Source organism: Hordeum vulgare, chromosome 7H (genome assembly GCF_904849725.1).
Source record: "Hordeum vulgare subsp. vulgare chromosome 7H, MorexV3_pseudomolecules_assembly, whole genome shotgun sequence".
In the NCBI taxonomy this organism is placed as follows: domain Eukaryota; kingdom Viridiplantae; phylum Streptophyta; class Magnoliopsida; order Poales; family Poaceae; genus Hordeum; species Hordeum vulgare.
Window position 1 is genome coordinate 15,589,855 of NC_058524.1, and position 13,870 is coordinate 15,603,724.

Consider the following 13,870-nt stretch of genomic DNA (forward strand, 5'->3'; position numbering starts at 1 on the left):
CTCGGAATGACGAATGGGTTCCGGGAGTTCACCGGGGGGGGCAACCCACACCGGGGAAGCCCATAGGCTTTGGGGAGACACACCAGCCCTTAGTGGGCTGGTGGGACAGCCCCAAGGGGACCTATGCGCCAAGAGAAGGAAATCAAAGAAAAAGAAAAAAAAGAGGGAAGAAGTGGGAAGGGAGGGGGACTCCTCCCACCAAACCAAGTCCAACTCGGTTTGGGGGGGAGTCCTCCCCCCCTTGGCTCGGCCGACCCTTTGAGGGTCCCTTGGACCCCAAGGCAAGGTCCCCCTCCCTCCTCCTATATATATGGGGCTTTTAGGGTAGATTTGAGACGACTTTCTCACGGCTGCCCGACCACATACCTCCATAGTTTTTCCTCTAGATCGCGTTTCTGCGGAGCTCGGGCGGAGCCCTGCTGAGACGAGATCATCACCAACCTCCGGAGCGCCGTCATGTTGCCGGAGAACTCTTCTACCTCTCCGTCTCTCTTGCTGGATCAAGAAGGCCGAGATCATCGTCGAGCTGTACGTGTGCTGAACGCGGAGGTGCCGTCCGTTCGGTACTAGATCGTGGGACTGATCGCGGGATTGTTCGCGGGGCGGATCGAGGGACGTGAGGACGTTCCACTACATCAACCGCGTTCTCTAACGCTTCTGCTGTACGATCTACAAGGGTACGTAGATCACTCATCCCCTCTCGTAGATGGACATCACCATGATAGGTCTTCGTGCGCGTAGGAAAATTTTTGTTTCCCATGCGACGTTCCCCAACATCTCCCCCCTCCTTCCCTTTACCGCGAGTCGTCGCCCCCCTTCCCCCTCGTCGTTGCTGTCGGTGGGCGCGGCCAGGCGTTGCCCGCGCGGCGCCCCGCAGTCCGGCGATGGCGGCTCCCCCTTCTTCCCCCGTTGTTGGACCCGGCTCGGGCGAGCGGTCCTAGCACCGGAGCCTTCGGCCAGCAGCGTTCCGGCGCGGATCTGGACGGCGGCGGTGCGGAGGCATTGCCCCTTGGTGGTGGGGACGGCCCATGGCTTGCGGCAGCCGGCGGCGCCCGGCTGGCTCAGATCTAGGCCCTATGGGCCCGATCTCGGTCGGTGCAGGCCTGCTGGGGGGCTGCGGCGGATTGTTCTCCGGTGGTTCTAGCGAGCTCCTCACGACAGGGACGGCGGCTGCTGTGCCGGGACTGCTGCAGCTTGAAGATGAATAGATCGAATGATTTCCAAAAAATGTTGTTTTTAGGAAGATTTTTTTTTTGGAAAAGGAGGAAGACCCCCGACCTCTGCATCTGAGCAATGCATGCAGCCATTTTATTAATTATTCACAAAGACCTTACAAAGTAATACATCAATAAGACTGAAGCCACCTTCTAGGCAACATATGTCGCTACTTCTATACAGTTGATGAAGGGATGTTGATAGTCTGGGCCTAATATCAAACAGACCTCGCAGCCAAACTTAACATCTAAGACCTGAGGCCTCAACCAAGCCACGTGCCGGGTATGGGGCATCCACCGGTCCAGCGCACACTCAGAGGTTGCCGCCGCCAACTGCCACCAATCCATCTTCAGAATTGTACTAACGCATCCACCTTCCTCGGTCTAGCTGTCGTCGATGCCACCACGACGCCAGACAGCGTCGCCCTCCTGCGCGAGTCCATCGTCGCACATCAAACGCATAATCACCAGGGCGCCACGCCATCGAGATCCGTCGTCTTTAATATGCAGGATGAAGCACCGCTCCATCGAAGAAAACATCCACTGGTCCCCCGAACCCGCGTACACCTTCAAGAATGACGCCCGCAAGGAAAAAACGACACAAGTGCGTTGCTGTCTTCTGATCTATCGATCTAGGGTTTCCCCCGGAGGTAGCAGATAGTGGTCTAGAACTTCTCCTCGATGATGCCTTCAAGAAGGAAACGACGCCGTAGAGCGTCACCATTGCCGGCCTTGGCATCTAGCCAAGAGCAGGTTTTCATCTAGATCTGTTCGGAGAACTCCATCCAGCTTCTTGTGCACGGGTCGCCGCCTTCTCTGCTGGAGACTAGATCAAAGGATCTAGCCGCTGCCGCCTGAACCCCGTAGCACCATCACGGTGCCAAAGCAGCCCGACACTGACTGGACTCCGAGTGGGAAGACAGAGACTGCAAAGGTGACGCCTTCAAGAAGGTAACGACGCGTAGGCGCCGTCGTCACCCGCCAGGACCGAAGTCGGATCACGGATTTCACCGGCAGTCGTCCGTCCCCACTCCATGCACAGCCAGCTGGCCAACCACCTCCGACGAAGAAGAAGGTCACCATCACCAAGCCTAGGGCCGGCGCCTCAGACATCCTCGTGTTGCAGATCAAGTCCATGAGCAGTGCAGAGCTGGCGGCGATTGAGATTGGTAGCACACCGAATCAGCCCGACTGAGTCAAGGCCAAATCCCTCGCTACTTGTGCCGTCCTCCTACGCCGTCGTCGCACCACATCCATGTCACTGCCGATCTGCGCCACCACCGTCGATCTGGTCAGAAAGGAGCGCCGCCTCCCAACTAGATCGAGATCCGAGGAGAAAACCGCCGCCGCCGCCAATGCCACAAGGGCGTTGCCCGGTGACGCCCCGGGCGACGACGGCGGAGGGGAGAGGAGGTGGGGGGGTTGTAGGAGGAGGGCGGGGGCTCCCCGGTGCGGGGCAGCGCCGCCGCACGGGGGAGATTGGGGGAGGCGGAGGGGAGGTCGGGCTGGTTGCTGCGGTTGTAGGCGGAGGTGTCTCTCTGAATCTGATGACCTTCCTCGACCGTTGATAAGCAACACAAACCAATCAGCGAAAGATGGGGTTGGGTTACATTTTTTTAAACTTCGGTAGCTTTATTGGATCACAGAAGTGTTACGTCGTCCACCAAACCTTTTACAATGAACGCCGGCGGTTCATCGACCCACAACGAAGGTGTCGACCTCGCTAGCCTAGCTAATTCATGAGAAACAGAGTTTGCCTTTCTGGGGCAGTGAACAAAAGAAACCGAAGTATAGCCTATATTAAGGACCAAACAATCCGAATAAATCACGGCTGCGCCTCATGCCGTAAAGCCTCCATTATTCATAGTATTATTAATCACCTCCGGGCAGTCCAAAGCTTTGCCCATACAGGGCAACTGTCAGCCGTATCAATATGACGATTCGCCAAGACCCCATAGCATGGTATGAAACCGTGTAGTACCTTCCATGCGTGGATCTTGATCTTCGTTGGAACTTGAGAACTCCAAAGCTTTGCCTAGACAGGATATCGTTGAGATGGCTGTCCCTTTGTTCGTTCGTACCAACGAGCAAATTGGTGTTCCCACTCCACATAGTAAGCTGATCTGACCGAACAAATATGATTCTTTGTAAATCTCTAAGCCACAAAGTCTTCCATCATTCCATTCTGTGCCAGCGGGATTGAAAAAATTGTGTGCGCATCCACCGGCCAGAACACGCCATTTATCAGCTCGTGATCCCACAGACCGGTGACAGGATCAATCAATTCAGAAACTTTTGACAAAAGGGTCGCTCCTCGTGGTGTAATGACACATCCATTAGCATTAGATTGGATCCACGGGTCAGACCAAATGTTCACTTGCGAGCCATCCCCTATGCGCCATATTGCACCTCTCCTGAACGTGTTAATCCCAACGCAAATGCTCTGCCACGTATACGAGCTCCGACTCTTCAATTTAGCGTCTTATAACTTTCCATCCGGATAATACTTGGCCCTCAAAATCTGTGCACAAAGGCTCAAGCAATCTCCATACTTGTTTGGCAAGCAGAGCAAGATTCAAGATGTGCAAATCCCTGAACCCCAATCCTCCTCTATCCGTATAAGCTTGTGGTTGTCATCATCACCCCACCAGTACTTCGATATTGCATCCGTCATCCCTTTGCAAATTTTCTTCGGAATTTTGAACACAGACATCACAAATACCGTCATAGCTTGAGCGGCAGCCTTAATAAGCGTCTCTTTTTCCCCAGTGGAAAGCAACTTCTCCTTCCATCCAATAACCAACTGATTTACTCTATCAATGAGGTACTCAAAGGAGTCACTCTTGTCAATTCCTATCATAGCTGGTAAACCCAGGTATTTACCATTAAGAGCTTCAACATCAATATTTAAGTGCTGGCAAATCACAACTTTCTCCTGAACTGAAGTAAATGCTAGATTTTGCATCACTAACCAATTGGTCCGAGTTTGCACAATAGTCGTCTAGCACCCTTCGAAGATACGCCGCGTTAGGACCATCCGCTTTCATTAGGATCAAGGAGTCGTCAGCGAAAAGTAGGTGGAAGATTTGTGGCGCCTCCCTACATACCTTGACCCCTATCAACTTGCCATGATTCTCCTCCGACTGAAGCATACTGGATAACGCCTCCGTACAATTGAGAAAGAGGTAGGGTGACAACAGGTCCCCTTGTCATAACCCCTGTGTGAGGGTAAAAACCTCGATGCTCTGCGAATTATATCTGACATTGTATGACACCGAAGACACACACTCCATCCATGATTAAAGAGATCCATTGTTCAACAAACCCAAGTCTCTACATCATTCTCCTCAGAACTCGTATGCCTTATGTAGATCGAGTTTAACTGCACATAACCCAGACTTTCCTTTCTTCGTCTTAATCGTGTCCAAACAGTCCTATGCAATCAATATGTTATCAGTAACTACTCTGTCGGGGACAAATGTCGCTCTGTGTAGGACTAATGACCTTCGGAAGGATCAATTTGAGCCGATTAGCGAGCATCTTCGAGACGATTTTATAAACTACTCCCTCCGTCTTAAAATAAGTGTCTCAACTTTATACTAGCTCTAGTATAAAATTGTACTACGCTTGAGACAGTTATTTTGGTACGGAGGGAGGACGTTATACGGAGTACAAGCTAATCGGGTTGGATTACTTAGGTATCGTGTGTGGCGCCCCGCAGACAAGGTATTGTGTGTGGCGGGCCGCTCGTGTAAGAGAGGTGAGATGGGCGAATTATTGGGGTGGGGCGCTGTCACACGAGGGGCACGTTGGTATGTCTCCAAACCAGGAAGGATGGACCGTGACACGATGAGAAGGACGTACGCGGGGGCCAATAATAATTTTCTGTGCTCTGCATGGCATGGCACTAGCTCCCATTCGTGCATGCATGGTGTGTTGGCGAGGGTGGTGGATCCCGCTACATGTGTGGTCGTGTGGACAGTAGGGTTCGGGCCATTTGGTGTCGATAAGGCTGCTGCTGCATCTAGATCTGCTCCCCTCAGTTTTAGGTCATAGTTTTATTTAAAATTTTACATGTAATTTAGAGATAACAAAAAAAAAATCTACAATGGATCATTTCTTAACCTTATCTTTTATAATTAGTTATACCTAAAAAACATGGTGAGACATATTGTGCTAAAAGATCACCTCTTGTCTTCTCTTAAAATAAGAGAGGCAAAGCCTTTTTTTCGAATTCTCTCTCCTCCACCTCATCATTCATACTATGTGGTACTCCTAAGATAGCACCATTGTACATGCCCTAATTGCCGTCGGACCTTTATATGATTTACAAAGGCTCATTCAATGTGCGACATAAACCGGTAGACAATGCCTGTAAACCGCCGACGCAAAACTGGCATGTTGCAGCCGGCCGATAGCTACCCGAGCTACTCCTTTCGTTTTTAAATATATGTCTTTTTAAATTTTTTAGTATAGACTACTCTTTTGGTTTAGAAATACTTATCATAGAATTGAATATATCTAGACGTATTTCAATTTTAAATACATTTATTTTTATCAATTTGTGCACGCGGTAAGTAATTTCGAACGCAGAGAGTACGTATGAATGTATATAAACATACTTTAGAATGTAGAACTTATTTTATCCATATGTAGTTCATAAAGGAATCTCTAAAAAGACTTATATTTAAAAAGATAAGGAGTAGTTTAATTCTCATCTATATTACCACATCATGTTTATCTTTACCTATTAATAAAGCACCTATTGCTTCTGTGGAACGTCATGAAAATTGTTCCTAAAGTTTGCATAAATTACCCACCATGCCACCGGTAAGTAATAGAAAACGTTTTACAAAGCGAAAAATCTTGGATTGGGCCAGCTCATGTCAAAACCTCCTATATTACGCTCTGCACCCTGGGAGAATATCCAGCACACCGTATGAGCCGGCAATGCACAGACGCCAGATATTTTTAGTTTCGTTTATTTATTTATCTTCAGTTCCATTTTATTTTTCTATTTTAAATAATTTAGAACTTCAAATAACCTTTAAACTCTTAATAAACATAAAATTTTAAATCAACATATTTTAAAAAATAAAATGTTTGTGACTTCAAAAATTGCTCGGAGTTTTTGTAAAAAATGCTCGCATATACAATAAAATGTTTGCAAGTTTGAGAAAATGTTTGTAAAATAAGAAAAGTCCATGATTTCAAATCAAACTCCATGTATTAAAAATTATTAACAATATTTAACAAAATGCTTTCTCATTCAAAATATGTTAATGCATTTAATAAATCTCCTGAAATTTTAAAAATAGCTAATGCCTGTTTTGATAGTTTATTTTTTATTAAAATTTTACCGTTCCATTTTTGTTTACTTCTAATTTAAATAATTTAGAATTACAAAAGCATTTGCATATTAAAAAATAGGATTTTCGAATTAAAATGTTGATGAAAACATAAAATGTTTGTGGATCCAAAAAAGCGCCGGATTTTTATATTTTTTTTTGCAAATTCCAAAACAATGTCCGTGAATTTAATAAATATATTACTGACTTATAAAAATGTTTGTTTATTCATAAAAACTTCATGCGTTTCAAAAATGTTTTTGAATTTAAAGTAAAATCCTCCAACATTGAAAATTATGTTCTGTCCTTTCTAGAATTGGTCACCAATTCAAAAGAAAGTATTTAAACCGTTTGAAATATAAAATATAGTCACGATTTTTAGTAAATGTTTGTAAATTGTAAAAAATGTTCTTGATTTTAAAATTGTTCTCATATTTGTAAAATTGTTCATGAAAGATCTAATGTATGTAGTTAAACATTAATGCTTCTAAGTCTTCGTGAAAATATTCCCATGTGATTTTTGAAGAATTAACTGTTGGATGGATCGGATTATTATTGTATGTTTTTTTAAAAAAAATCTTGAAATTAAGAATAATTCTTTGAGTTACCAAGTTTTTTGGCAGCCATGATAAATTTTTTTTTGAAAATGTAAAGATTGCTTCAACTTGTGAATAAATTTAAAATAAGGAACATTTTCTTGCATTTGTGCACAAAATTTCAAAGTCAAGCGATGATGTGTGAACATAATGTGGTCATCATCATTAAAGATTATGTTTTTTTTTCTCCCGTTGCAACGCACGGGCCATTTTGTTAGTAATTATGTAATCCATGAGGGCGCACTTGTTTGGTGCGCAGGGAAAAGGGCATGCCAAATTTCTGGGTAGGTCTCACTCCCGCCGATGGAAACCTGCGCCGGGGTTAGAGTATCTAGAACTAGAACTTGCAAATCTAGTCCCACAAACATTCACGAACGCGCCCGTTCAGTTATCACGTGTGTCCGTTTTGAGTCTTTATTTTTCATCTGTGCAGCCGTGTCTTTTATAATTTTTTTATATGTTCGATCACTTGTACGTGATTGATGAAGAATAAAAGAGAGAAAGAAAAAAATGAATAAAAAAAAAAGTGGTCCGGTGTGGGGTTACGTCCTACATGGCGAACTGATCGGGCTTGTCCGGGCGCGTCTGCGAGCCTTCATATTGTCCTCATATTTGAGATGGATATGAGGGGCGTCGGTCAGTCCGGACGTTTGGGATGAGTATGCTTGCCTTACACAAGTACATATGATTCAAGTATGAAAAGTATGTTAGCGTATGCCTCCTACTCATGAACAATCTTTCTCTTGCGTTACATAAAAAACTTTCTACTAAACAACTAAGTAAATTAATATTTATTAAAATAATACATAACTTTCATTTCCACGTTCCTTATTACCTTGCAAATCTATCTATTACGCCTACTAAATACTTCTGGTTTCCTTCTTGCAAAATAGTTTTATACTTGTTGTAGGTAAAGTAAACGTTAGCATGCGTAAAATTGTATTAGTGGTCGATAGAACTTAAAAAAAATATATACCTTTTGCTTTTCGTTGGATTTGACACTTTTCATTATAAGAAGGGCTACAAACGGTCATCTACACATGTGGATTTTTAGGATAACACGATTGGATAACGAATCATGTCCAGGACGCTCTCTACGAACGATCCGGTGGGATGAGCTTTTATTTTTTTACCTAAAAATGCTGAATGATATTCTGTATTTTTTTTGCCATAATTCATTTACAATTAGGATTCTTAGAGCGTCAACATCCGGGCGCATCAAACTGGCCTCAAACGCACAAGCGGCCTATCCGGACACTAACCGGTCAGGAAATTTTGACCTAGATGGGTGCCTCAAACGGGCCTTAAATGTCTGGGGTGAACGACACCCCTCATATCAAGTCCAAATATGGGGCGGATATTAGGGCAGTCTGGACGCATCCGCCACGTCGGCTTCGCCCACCCCAACCCCACAAATATCCTCATCTGGCAAACCCTAGGAATCAATTAATCCGAAGTCCACTCCACTCCTATCTCCATCCACTCCACTTTTGATCCCCTCCCCTTCCCTCCGATTTGATTGCTGGCAACAAAGAAGCAGTGGCTCAAACGGAGAGTTTGTTGCCTCGACCATCGATGTGGAGGAGCTCGCCCTCCGCGTCTCCATTAGGAGGTCACTGCTCGAGCAAGGCGGCCCCGACGGATCTTCCTCATCGCCCTACGCCCATCAACGCACCATCGACGAGGATGTCGGTCCTTCTTGCCTGATGCGCTGCTCCGGCAGGTCCGCTCCCCTCCTTCAGGTACGTCACCCACCTCCACCACCCTCTATTCCGGAACTGGTGCCCGACCTCCGTTGGGTCCTCGTGCCCGCATTAGGGCCAGGGTTCACGAGGACGCCCGACTCTGAGGCACGTGCAACCCGACGAGAGTGGCAACGGGCGAGGGAGAACGAGGAGGCGAAGTCCGCACACCATTCGCGCGCGAGCGGTGCTAGATCTCGGGGACGCAGTTGTCGTGTCGATCCGCTGCCTCTCTCTCACGTCAGCGGATAGTGATGCGCATCGCCTCCGCCGCAAGAATGCCAAGGCGCTTCGACTTGTCATCAAGTTGTCGGAGCACGAGGCAAACAAGGAAGCGGCGACGAAGCCAAGGCGGGCCGCCATGCGAAGGACCAGGAGCGCCTGATCCACGGGCTATCAGGCATGAGGTGCATCTCCAACTCCTACCTGGCGGAAACCTCCACCTCCAACTCCGATGACGACGCACCTTTGCATGCCGATGCCTACACGGAGGAGGGGCACAATCGGGTCGATGACCGAAAGGGGAAGGGGCCAGCGAGGAAATGGTGATTTCCTCTGCCCTTCCCCGTTCTATTTATATTTTAAGCATATTTTCAGTAGTGTGTAGTATGGATTTGTCATTGAACTCCGATGAACTATGCTCCTCTTGTCTGGCGATGCAATGTGAATCGATAAAGTGCGTGTTGATCTAGTTTTACGTAGTGTTGCATGGGTTGTATGGTTTTATCGGTTCAGATATGAGGATGTTTTTATCAGTGCCAACAACTGAGGCACCGGTCAATTCCAGGGAACGCGCCCGGACGCGTCCACGGGTGTTTGAGGGTCTGGATTTGCTATGTCCAGCTATAGATGCTTTTATGAATATCAAAAGATTGGAGGTAAGATCATCGCATGGCATCGATCAACATGAACAAATAGGTATCTTAAACCAACAATCAACAGTAGATGATGATAAGTGTTTTTTAGGGAGATGATAAGCAACACAAACTTATCAGCAGCGAAAGATGGGGTTAGGTTAACGGACGCGGATCTTTGGGACATGGAGGTCACCCGATGCCGAAATCTCGGCCACCCGCTTGTTCTTTGTGACTACTAATTAATATAGGCCATTTTTTAATACTCAATAATTCACAACTAAACTACGTTTAAAAAAATTCACCCAGCAACTGAGGGCACCGGTCAATGCTGAACACGCCGGGACTAATTCACAAACTAAACTACGTTTAAAATTTTTTTACTCAGCTGACCCTTTTGTGTGACGTCTGTCTTAGACGCCACACTACACTGTGTGCCGTCCGACACGATGTTGTGTGATGTCTGAGACCTAGTGTGACGCCTAAAACATATGCGTCACACTACACTGTGTGGTGCCTAAGACAAAGACGTTACACAATGTAGTATGGCGCCTGACTGTCGGACGTCATACAAAAAGGGTCACCAAATTTTTTCAAACTAAGTTTAGTTTGTGAAATATTTTGGCTTCTAGGTTAAATTTATCAATTTTACCCCAAGAAGGACGGACCGTGACACGATGAGAAGGACGTACGCGGGGGGCCAATAATAATTTTCTGTGCTCTGCATGGCATGGCACTAGCTCCCATTCGTGCATGCATGGTGTGTTGGCGAGGGTGGTGGATCCGGCTACATGTGTGGACAGTAGGGTTCGGGCCATTTGGGTGTTGATAAGGCTGATGCATCAAGATCTGTTCATTTCTCTTCTATTAATTAGCATGCCATATTAAATTTTTTGTATATGTGGCAGCCTTAGCATCTGTATAAGGTGAAGCATTGGGAGTAGCCTAAGCTAAGCAACTATGCATTTGGGACTTTAGCTGCTAAACTTATTTAATATGCTTAGCACCTCATCTTAGGCTGATTGTAATGGGTAGTATCATATACTAGTATCATGCATATGATACTAGTGTATGATACCACATCCGTAATGCATAATATCATATGTTAGTATCATAGAGTAGTTCATTTATTGTCATGCAAGACACACAGTAGCACAACATTTAATATGATACGGTATCATGATATGATACTCAAGTCTCTCTTTCTTCATTTAATAATATGCCACCTCATCGAAATTGCCTAGTTGGCATGTATGATACTATCTATGATACTCCCGTTACGGACAGCCTTAGCGTCAATGCATTGAAAGTGGCCTAAGAGCATGGTTAATAGTACAGCCAGCTGCTGGCTATAAGATGTTGACACGTCATTTATAGCCAAACTTATAGCCCGCAAGTACAATAGTCAGATATAAATAAGTACTACTTTATTGATACAAGGCCCACCATCCTCTCTCACAAAGTGCCTAGGAGCATGTGTTACAGCTGGCTGTTAGTTTGCAGTCCGCTTCTCTTCTCTCTCCTCTTCTCTCTCTTCCAACTCATCACAAATATATTATTTTAAGTCTTATAGCCCGCCTACGTCATCCTATTGTACTTGCTCTAAGGCTGGCCATAGTGGGGTATCATAGCTAGTAACATAGTCTTGAGACTAGTAAACATGGTGATGTGACAAGTAATTAAAGAAGAGAGAGATGATTAGAGTAACATAGATAGATACCGTAACATGTTAAATGCTATGCTACTACTCCCTCTGTACTACAATATTTGTTGTCGGGGAGAACTAGTTTAGTTCTCTTCAACAACAAATATTATGGAACAGAGGGAGTATGTGTTTTGCATGTCAATAAATGAGATCATCTATGATACTAGTTTATGATATTATGCATTATGAAGGTAGTATCATACTCCCTCCGTTCCTAAATATAAGACCTTTTAGAAATTGTATTATTAACTACATACGGATGTACATAGACATATTTTAGAGTATAGATTCACTCATTTTGCTTCGTATGTAGTCTTTTAGTGAAATCCCTAAAATATCTTATATTTTGAAACGGAGGGAGTACAATAGTAACATATGCATGATACTACTATACGTTACTCTCCACTATGAGCAGTCTAACACATCTAATCAGTAGTGTGGGATTTAGTGTGGTCATCAATGAGCTTTAACTGCACTTGTGCAGATTTATGGGCCATACTCATCGTATTACGAAGAAATGAATGGTGTGGCCGTGTGGATACCATCCTCTCGCGTGGCACCATGTTCACCGGTGATTTATCGGGTTACCTAGGTATTGTGTGCGGCGGGCCGCACGTGTAGGAGACGGTGAGATGGGTGAATTATTGGGGGGTGGCGCGATGTTGGTATGTCTCCAAACCAGGAAGGATGGACCGTGACACGATGAGAAGGACGTACGCGGGGGGCCAACGATAATTTTCTGTGCTCTGCATGGCATGGCACTAGCTCCCATTCGAGCATGCATGGTGTGTTGGTGAGAGTGGTGGATCCCGGTACATGTGTGGACAGTAGGATTCGGGCCATTTGGGTGTCGATAAGGCTGCTGCATCTAGATCTGCTAGCTCCTCTACGTTTTAGTGCTACCATTTGGATGCGATCTACAAAGGCTGGTTCAATGCGTGAGATGAACCGGTACACAATGCCTGTAAACCGCCGACGCAAAAGCTGGCATGTTGCAGCAGAGGGAGAATATCATACGAACGGAAACCAATATTTAATAAAAACTTCGTGAAAACCATATCAGTATGTGTCAAAAATTTCGAAAAAAATTATGAGAAGTTAAAAGGATAATGTTTTGTTGACAAACAAAATTTCAAGTTAAAACACGTTACGAGATGTGATGTACGAAAAAGATAAATATCGGACCTGAATAGTGACATTACTATTTGGCACTATTCAAAGCTGATTTTGTCTTTTTTATAGCTCACACCTTATAATGTGTATCAATTAAAATTTTTGCGTGACAATAAAACATCATCCTCTTAACATATCATTTTTTTTTAGATTTTTTTCGGAACTTCGAAACATATTTTTTTGTGTGGTTTTCATCGGTTTCCACCGAATGTTGGTTTTCGTATGATATTCTCACGTCGGACGGTAGCTACACGAGCTACTCTTTCCGTTTTCAAATATAAGTCTTTTAATTTTTTTCTATAAACTATATAGAAATATATATAGATATACTTTAAAATATAAAATTTATTTTATTTTATATATAGTTTATAGAGAAATCTCTAAAAAAACTTTATATTTAGAAACATCCATATTAGCACATCATGTTTATATAATTATGTAATCCATGAGGGCTTGTTTGATGCGCAGGGAAAAGGGCCATGCCTGGCAAATTTCTGGGTAGGTCCCACCCTCACCCATAGAAACCCGTGCCGGGGTTATGTGCCTGTGCATTTGGTCGGATCGGAGGAGAGGCAATATTCGCCCCATCCCTATGATATCCCTCGGCCGGAAATAAACGCCACCCAACTTGTCAACAAATTTCTCACTTTTTTGGGGCGTGTTTAGCAGCCGTTGCATCCGGGTCTCGCTAGTTCAAGGTTGGCTAATTGAGGCTGTTTAAGCAAATGCAGTCTCTAAACCAATATTTATACATCGTTTGGTTGTTCTTATCTAGTTTCCTCGTATTAAGGGAGCAACTTTGATATTGCGATTGGTTGCCTGCATTGGTCCGATTGATTCAACTACATGATGTTTGGTTGCATACCTGAGATATGAGTAAGAACTAATACTTACACTTAACACACGCAATGTGTCTTGCGACTGCGGTGAATGGTGATATCAGCGCCACGTCCGACACGATGAGTACGGAGTCTTGAGCGAGCGTTTTTGCCGACGCCGCGACGAACTAGTTGTTAGTGTCGTCGCCGCAGAGAAAGCTCGTGTAGAAGAGCGCTCAGGTAGAGGATTAGGGAGCAGAAATGGAGTGTGTGTTGGACCATGGCGAGTGCGATGGACGATGATCGATGCGTCGCGTCCGACTTGACGAGCATGGAATCCTGGACGAGTGCTCCTACCGGCGCGACGACGAACTAGTTGCTAGCGTTGCCGTCACGGAGAAAGTCCGTGCGAAGAGCACT